A 9,411-nucleotide genomic window follows, 5' to 3' on the forward strand; every position below is an offset into this window, starting at 1 on the left:
CTGAATGGTCACGCAATACTCCGTCTAGCGAAGTTTTTCGGGTAAAGATAAATAAATCAGTGGCCTATACAAAGATAGCGTTGGCCTTGTTTCTTGCAGCAAATGCGCAGAGGTCTCCCTTGCCCTATTCTTTACGAAATGGGACTCATCTGCACTAAAGTACAGCTGTTATAAGGACACTTTGGACAGTATCCATAACTAGAACAAATTAATGAATACTGATCACCTTATAAGGAAATATTTACTCGTAATGCCCGGCCTCTGTGGCAAGAACAACATTCCTGAACGTACATGAAATTTATAAACGAAAAGCTAGATCCGTCGCTTAACTAAAGAGGCGGTGAATTTAGGAGGTCTTTTATTTTAATTCTCGCTATTTTGATCCCCATCAAATTCTACACAGTTTCGAAACAAGAGAGAGATGTACGTGGACATCGACCATAAAATGGTTTGTGCACGGTCCTATGCAAAGGGAATTTCCCTTTACAAGTGTTTCACCTTTAAGAAAACAGAAATTTAGAAAGTCGACACTTGACAAAGTCAAGACCCTTTTCATAACTTACGACATACGGAAATCACAAATAACTAATCTGCGACAAATCACGATATTTTGCTAACCGATACCCGGTAATTGTTCATTATTTGAGACTTTTGATGGTTTAAAATGTTGGAGTTCAAATTCGGTTTTGTTTCTACACATTTATTTACTCATTTATGCATTTGTTCATTTTTTTAAGGACTGAGATAAAGTTTTGACATAGACATAACGTAATTTATGTCAACGCTGAGGGTGCTCACATGAGAACTCGGTAGGTCCGCGGGGCTGTGCCAGGTACTGCAAATCTAGCCAACGAGGTTTTAGGGCGGTGTCATGGTTAAGAAAGTATATTGGGGTAATTACCCCAGTACTTCTTCCTTGGCTCCCTTGTCATCAACTCGGTCACATCACGAGCAAAATCAAAAGGTCAGTCTTTTTTCTGCAGCTTTTTATGTACTACATGTATCTAATAACAGACTTTGTGGAGACAAAAAGGACATAGTGTTAGAAAAACCATTTTAAAAAAACTGAGAATAAACAAGTTTCTTTTAAATGTTATAATAGGTTTGAGCCATTATAATGGCTTTACAATGGCGTCAGCCAGGTGCGACTCGTCAATTGAGCCGGAAGCTTTATTTATATTTTACGTTCTGGATGCATTTCTACCTATTTTAGAACACCTAAATTCTAAATTCTTGGGCACTTTGTCTCAAGCGCTCAATTGTAAACCCTACTGTAAATGCCCAATCAAACTCCAAATAGGTAACGTTGCGAACTAAAACGACCTTTTTCCTGATATAATTATAGTTTCAATGACATGTTTTTATTTAACTGTGACGTACATTCATATAACACTAGAAGTAAAAAAGGTCTTCCGTTTGCCCTACTGCAGGACAAATTTAAGGAAATTTACACTTCGTTTTCATGGGCCCAAAATATTTGATTCCTCTGCTCTTAAATTCAGAATGTCTCTAGTACTGCTATATTAAATTCTAAACTAAAGTAATTTTTCTTGGTATAAGCACAGTTAAGTTCCCATAATGCTTGTGTGTAGTTTTCGGCTTCTTTCGCTTTGTTATCTTGAATATTCTTGCATTATTTTTTCTCACCTTTTCTTTTACGCTTCTGCACTTGCACGTTCAGCCTTATCTGTTTTTATCCTATTTAATGATTATTTTCTATGTTTTAAAGAAATTGTACTTAAACAATGTTCTAAAGAAATTGTACTTAAATTGTCTTGCAGATGTCAGTATTTTTATTTACTTAGGTAATACGTTTTTAAAGTGGTCCTATATTCATTAGAGTAGTACAGTATCTTTACCAGATCTCTATTTTCATTGGCCTAAATAAGCAGTAGCTTTTTTTGTTTTTAGGGCTAGGGGTATTGTTTGTGTTGAATCATCTATTGTTTCTTTCTCCAATCACAGACTATGTCTAGAGAGCTACTGACCTTCTCTATATTCAGAAGCCTTATTAGCTTCTGGGCTCACTAGGGTCATCTTTTTTTTTTAAATTTTATGTATATATTTAACTTGTAAGGAAAAATGATAAAACAAATAATAAAACAAATAAAACATCCATATGTTAAGTTTTGGGATTAGCGACTCCATCCCCCAGCCCCTTCCCCCACCACCGCTTCCGCCACCACGATCCTCAACGTTGCTCTGCTAAAACCCTGTGCGAAATCATCCGGCCTTCTAACTGAAAAACCTCTCGAGTTATGCTTTAATAAAGGAATCCGCGTTTTTATTAAGGCAGAGTTCTTTTAGAGCGTCTGTGCCTTTTTGATCCGCTTATGAAACGTCAGCCTTTGCAAGCTGCAGGCATGCCCAATTCATGAAGAAACCAATAAAAAGAAAGTGTGTTACTTAATCTTTGCAACTTATTCTGATGTTGAAAACACATTATTTATTACCAGAAACCCATAAGGGGTTGAAATGTGTAACTCGCGTTCAATGCTCGTGAATATTCACTTTTACCATATTTGGAAACCTTAGTGACGGATATCCATTTTCAAAGAAATGGCTGCCGCGCGATCACCATGCAGGTGTTTTAAGACAAGAGTTCGGCATTTCAAGGTTAAAAATTTACCATTAAAGGACAAAAAATGGAAAGAGAAAGTTCAAAAGAATGCTCAGCTTTCTTTTTGTGGAGGAAGGGAAGCTTTTCATCAAGAAATCGTCCTTCGAGGAATTCAACCTTGTTTCCTTCACGGCGGAGCGCATGGTCTGTTTTGAAATGCAACCAAGGCACCGAAGCTTTTGCTGAATTTTCACGTACATTTTTTTGCACTCTATATGGCCAAGACAATTACGTTTTTGAAAGGGAATTTATGTATTTGTAATTGTTTCATTAGACGTTTTAAAAATTTTTCTCTCCGGCGCTAACGAAAAATTACAAAATGTGCCCCGATTTAAGATGGATTTTGTGTTGAATTTTGCGATGTGCTCAGTCGATTTCACTCGCGTGAACGGATCCACGATCGAGATAGTGTTTCCTGAATTGCTTTAAACTGGATTAACTTTTTGGATTTTGAATAAAGATTTTCAAGAAACTGCTTCTCTGTCTATTGTTTTGACTTTGGTCATTCATGAAATTAGCTCAAAAAACGATCGTGACCACAACATCCAAGCTGAATTTAAGCTTAAAATGCTTCTCACATTACTTACACGCATCACGTTTTGCGAAAATGTCAGGTTTAGTCTTTTTTCGATACGCAGCCATAGTTAATTGAGTGGAATGGTTATGAAACCCGCCAGACTCCTTTGTTATATGTTTTTGTGGACCTGAAAGTGCACAACGTTCAAAAGAATTCCTATCATTTTGATTGTATTGACCACTAAAAACGTTGCATTAATTTATTCCGTAACAATTTGCCAACAGAAAACAAAGGATTGTGCACTTCCAGGGTGCTTCCAACAAAAACTGCAGCACTGTTGTTTTTATCATTGATGTTTGCCGCTTTTCATAACCAGTCTCCTCTAATAACTATGACGCAGCTAATGAATTTTATTCGAAAATATTTTTTACTGTTTATTCTAGACTAGTAATGTAAGAATATTAAAAGCCTATTTGCAGTATAAGTTTACTGTGCAGAGGGTCAACGAGGCATCGTTTTTTGAAGTGACAACTTCAAGAAGTTGCGAGGACGTCAATGGGTTTCATAATGTTTCGTTTGGCCCGGGTGGTAAGACAATAATATCCTGATCAGTAGTTCGGTAAGATTCCTGGTTTCAACCTCTGAAAGCTTTCCCGGCTTTCGGGAGTTTTTCCCCCGGTTGTCGGCCATTTTTTGCAAGCGGGCGCGGGAACCTAAAGTAAAATTACGTCACGTTGTTTACGAAGTTTGATTGGTCATTTGTCTCTTCTTCTCGTTCCAAATATGGTACTTTTGAAAATGAATAATCACGACCATCGGACAAAGCGAACATATGAGAGTTACACGTTTCAACCCCTTATGAGTTTCTGTTATTACTAACAGTGTTTTATTTATTTATTTAACCCTTCTCTTGTGTATTTTTTTGTTCGCAATACTTAATTAATTTATAGTCATGATTTGCAGAATAGAGGTCAATTGTAAGTGAACAAGAGAGTTCACTGAGTTCGTAGTTATTGTTTGTTTGTTTTTTCCTACTAGTGCCTTTTTAAATCTTTTACTTTCTATAATCGTAGATACACAAAATCATAATTGCATTATCTTCAAGTAAAACGAATTTTTTTAGATTTGCAATTATGAATCTGGATATGTTTGCCGAAGAAATCAGTTTATGTGGACGTGTATAAAGGCAGTTGGTTGACGTATGTAAGCGACCCGAAGTTGGACGCTCCATTAACACTGTTGGTTGATTCTGATGCCGACAGACACGTGTGAAGGTCACCTTCGCCTGGTGCCTAAAAGTATGAGAGAAATAAAATAATCAGTGAAATCGAGGAGGAAGTAGACAAATGATTTGTATAAGCAATCGGATGTCAACATAATGGTCCATTTTACAGTTACGGGTGAAAGCGACCCTGGAGTTGACCTGATGTTTTGATACAACCCTCCTGTTTGACATTTAAGCAATAGAGAACGTTTTCCGTGTTTGCATAGCCTGATATAAACACGAGAGGGGTTGGGAGAATTCGAGACAGTTTGCACAACTGTCGAGAATTCTCCCAACGCTTCGAGTGTTTATCTATGCGGAAAAAAGTTTTCTATTGCTTTTATAAAATAACTTTTTCGAGAAAAAACGCAAAACTCTTTGTATGGCAATGATTAAAAGAGAAATTGTTACCAGTGGCAAAGTCTTGTCCACGAAGTCTTGCACGCGTAATCAGTTCTTGTCTTGCAAAAAGATGCTTTCCAAAATACGGACTTTTCTCGCTTATAATATCAGCTTAAGCGAAAAAAAATCGACACGAACACCTTCTTTGTAACGATCTTCCAAGTTTCAGCCGACGAAGGAATGGGTAAATAAAGTAAACTTGTCGAGTTTTGAACTCGAAAACTTTTTCAAATTCGTGCTTGCGTGATTAGCGCGCGAAAAGCAAAACATCTTGACGCCACAACCATGTTTTCATACTCTCATGCAAACACTCCTCTCGGTCAATCAAAGCGCGCGTACTATCTTATTCATTTTATAAATTAATATGTAAATCACGTTGTTCTTATGCTAACTAGTATTTTTTTAAGCATAATTTTCACAAGAAAAAAAGAAGAGGTTTGTATTAAAACAAGGTCAACCTCATGCCTAACATTCATTCGTCCAAACAATCCTCTGCAATCCTTAGAGACCTTTAGACATCGTGGAAAGCTTCACTGCACTTTTTGCACCAGAAAAGTTAGCACTGTTATCCTTATTGAAGGAAACTAAGATCTCTACAAATCACGAAATGATAAAATTTTAATGTAACATTTGATAATTTATTTCCGCCACTACAAAACTCTCGCAAAAACTCGTTGTAGAATGACGACGTTGACGACGGCTATCTCATTTTCCCGCCAAAATGATGCTGGTTCACGTGTGAGCGCTACTAATTTGATGGTATCGAGAAAATCTCGTAACCGTAGTCGTGCTCGTCTTAGAACCTAAAGGTCACTATTCTGGATCAGACAGTTAATATAACATTTGATAATTTATTTCCGCCACTACAAAACTCTCGCAAAAACTCGTTGTAGAATGACGACGTTGACGACGGCTATCTCGTTTTCCCGCCAAAATGATGCTGGTTCAAGCGTGAGCAGTAATAATTTAATGGTATCGAGAAAATCTCGTACCCGTAGTCGTGCTCGTCTTGGAATCTAAAGGTCTCTATTCTGGATCAGACAGTTAACGGTTATGTAAAAGAGCAGAGACAGTTAAGATGTTATTACAAAAACTCGTACCGAACAAAAATACAATGATATCAACAGGGGATGCAGTTTTGTACAGTGTTTCAGTAAGCAAGAAAACGTGACCTGAGAGTACGATTCGTAGCGAACTAAATTTGGAAAATTTCGAGGTATTCGTTATCGTGATACCACACCTGTTTCAAGTGTTTCGGACTATATCCCATTAACAGAAATGAAAGATACAAAAAAAAAACATCAGTATACAACCCGCCAAACGCCTCATCACCCCAGCGCAGTGACATAACTACCATGACACTTACCATTATCTTACGATGACCCACGACGGAATATCCATGGCCACTTTCTTTGCTGCAAGACTGTATTGTTTGGTGTTCTTCTTTTCCTGTCTGTCTGGCTACAGTCTGTGCAGGATTCGTTGTTGATGTATCTTGAGACCCATGATGAATGCTGGAGAGGCATAATAATATAACATTGTTCGTCTCCTTGTAAAAAATAAGTAACATTTTTATTACTTTATTTAACAGATGACGTGCAGAGGAGTGCGGGTGGCAGGTTGTTCCTTGGCTATTTTTTGGCAAATTTCCGTGATACTCAGTTTATGGGATCGTACAACTAGCAGAAGGTCAAGCAATCTTTTAGCCAAACTGCGAGGTTTTTCTTCTTATACATTCCCCAAAAGTAATGATAGCAACATTTCAGGTTAAAACACCGAAGTTTTCAATTGCATTTTTGTCCTCAGTATTGTCAGGCCGTTTTTTACATGAGGAAACTTTCAAAGTTTGATTTTAAGTGACGCGACACGAGGAAACATCTCTTTTTCAAAAACGTAGTGTTCGCGCGTTTTTGATTTTTGTTCCTTTAATTGCTTTAGGAACAACCTAGGAACGCACAATAAAGGAACTTTGTTTGCACAATAGGAACAAAGGTCGGCAAATTTCGGAACAATCTGGTCCGTTAGCAAATTGGAACACAAAGGTCCTTTTCATTATAGTCAAAAGGAACAACTGGTTCCTCTTTTATCCTTTCAGGAACAAAAGTTCCTCTTTCAACAGTTCCGATTTTCCTTCATGTTCCTTTCGAAGTGATTGGGGAACAAATGTTCCCAATCTAATTTCTCGCTCTACACAGTAAGGAACAAATTGTTCCTATTTACTGGCATATCCACTGCTTTTCGGAACGCCTTGTTCCCTTTCGGTTCAAATTGTTCCTATTCATGCCCAACAGGAACGGAATTGTTCATAATCGAGGTGGTTTTTTGTTCCTCAAGAAGAGTGTTATGTTCCGCTCATAAATGGGAACAGGTTCCGAATTTGTGACAAAGGAAGTAGCGTTCCATTTTGCGCAAAGTGTAAAAAGGAATAGGGAACAATAGTTCCTATTTATCGTAGGCTATCTGAAACTACTGTCCATCACCTCCGCTGTACAAATTTGTCAAAACATGTTTCCGTCAACAATCAAGTTAAGTACGAGACTTGCCCGCTGCATGCTGCTTAATCTCGTTTGGGCTTGCCCACGCAAGTTCAGGCTCGTGTCTTTGTTCCTTTTGATTAATTGTGTCCCAAATACGGACAAGAAAACAATGGGACAAGGGGCAAGAATGACCAAGTGTGGGCAGAGATGGGCTAACAAATATCTCATTGGCGAATAGGATGATCTCTTGGGGACCCTTTTGCTAGTATAAATGCATGCATACTTTAGAAAGATATCGATTTCAAGCTAATGCTTAAGATGAACAAACGAGGCAAGGATGTCGACTGGTCAAAGTTAGCAAATGCATCGCCTAAACCAAAGAGACTTCACTTAGAAGAGGATGACTGTGATGGTCTTTTTCACTGCCCAGTGCAAATTTGTGAGCACGATGGATTCACTACGCAAAGAGGCTGTAGAAAACATGTAAAGAGCAAACACGGTTGGTACTATTACTTCGACGAGAAGCCAGACAGTGCTCAAATCGATATGCTTAATGTCGATGAAACCGACAAATGTGAAGCCAGTGATCAAAAATTTACGCCGCGTAAAAGCAGGGCAATTGCCTCTTTTGATTCTACGAACAAAATTGCCAAGAACTTTTTTTCGTGGCTCACTGGCAGTGGTGGGGGCTGTAAAAGTGATCGACAAGTACAACAGATCGTAAGCAAGTGCTTAAAGTTTCTCAAATTTTGTTGCGAAGATGAAGAAGAGCTCACATTTGACATTGTGGACTTTAGTTTATGTTCACCGAATCTGCTTTTCAAGTTTGTTGATACGATGCAGGACGATTGGAACCTGGGGCACGCAGGACGCATAGGCTACATGGATGCCATTGCAGAATTGGTGGATTATCGAAAAGTGAATGGAGCATCGGAATCAGTATTGAGGGGACTGGCTTCAACAGAAATTTACTTGAAAAAGGTGCGCAAAACCGTTTCCAAAATGATGGGCTTGCAGTGGACCAGCGAGCTCGACATCGATGCCTTAGAGGCCAAGGGACACTGGGCCACACTAGAGGAACTGTTGGAAGTCGTGGGGCGCTACTTGCCGCGCTACGAGAGCGTACTGAAATCATGCAAGGAGAAACCGGGTGCTGTTTTGCCAATAGATTTATCTTTTGCTACCAAATTTTTGGCCGTCTATTTATTTATCAAGGTCAAGGGCTCGCGCTCCATGACATATCAGTACTTAACGGTGGAAATGGTGAACAAAGCCAAGACTAACGGTGGATTTATAGACCAGAAAATGTTCAAAACGGCTGGAAAATTTGGCTTCGATTCTCTTTACCTGACCGAGACGAGCATGCAAGTGTTGGATGGCTATATCAACCACATTCGTCCCCTACTCAGACCGACCTGCGACTTTGTATTGGTGACAAAAAAATGGAGGGCAGCACAACAAGCTGGGAGAGCTAATGAGTAAACTGGTCTTCGATGCAACGGGCAAATACGTTCACCCGACTCGCTATCGACAGATTGTGGAGACCGCGAGTTGCAGGCAGCTGAGCAGCAGCGCGCAGAGCACAATCTCCGAGGACCAGAAACATAGCTCTGTTGTTGCAAGGGTTCACTATCAGAAGCAGCGATCCCGCGAGGTGGCGAGCAAAGCACATGAATATTTGGAACGATTGCACGGGGAAAAGGGATCAGAGCTAGAAATAGACGTGCGCTCGAGGCTTTCAGGCAATTCTGCGTCATCTGAAGATCAAAACGGTAGCAAAACCGATACTTCCTCTAACGACGAGGGAGAAACGATCGCAGAAACACCACCCGAGCGTCTTTCAGGGGTCCCGAGACTAAAGCGGGAAATGCGTTTATAGCGACAGATTTCCCCGCGAGAAAAAAGAGACTGATGTTCACCCCCGAAGAAGACAATTATCTAAAAGCAGGCATCGAGCGACATGGCTACGGTCAATGGAAAGCGATTCTCAAGGATCCAGAATTTCGTTTTCAAGAAGGAAGGACAGCCAACTCCCTGCTGAGCCGTGCAGCGCGAAGATTCGGATCACTTTCTAAGTTATCCTAGAACTTTACATTAACCCCAGAATGAAAAGATATCCTTGAAATATAAA

General features: G+C 39.4%; 1 pseudogene; it reads left to right on the forward strand.

Moving 5' to 3' along the window:
- Positions 1-6,889: 6,889 nt before the first annotated feature.
- Positions 6,890-9,365, forward strand: LOC140938005 (uncharacterized; annotated as a pseudogene).
- The last annotated feature ends 46 nt before the right edge of the window (positions 9,366-9,411 follow it).

This window comes from Porites lutea, chromosome 5, assembly GCF_958299795.1.
Source record: "Porites lutea chromosome 5, jaPorLute2.1, whole genome shotgun sequence".
Classification (NCBI taxonomy): domain Eukaryota; kingdom Metazoa; phylum Cnidaria; class Anthozoa; order Scleractinia; family Poritidae; genus Porites; species Porites lutea.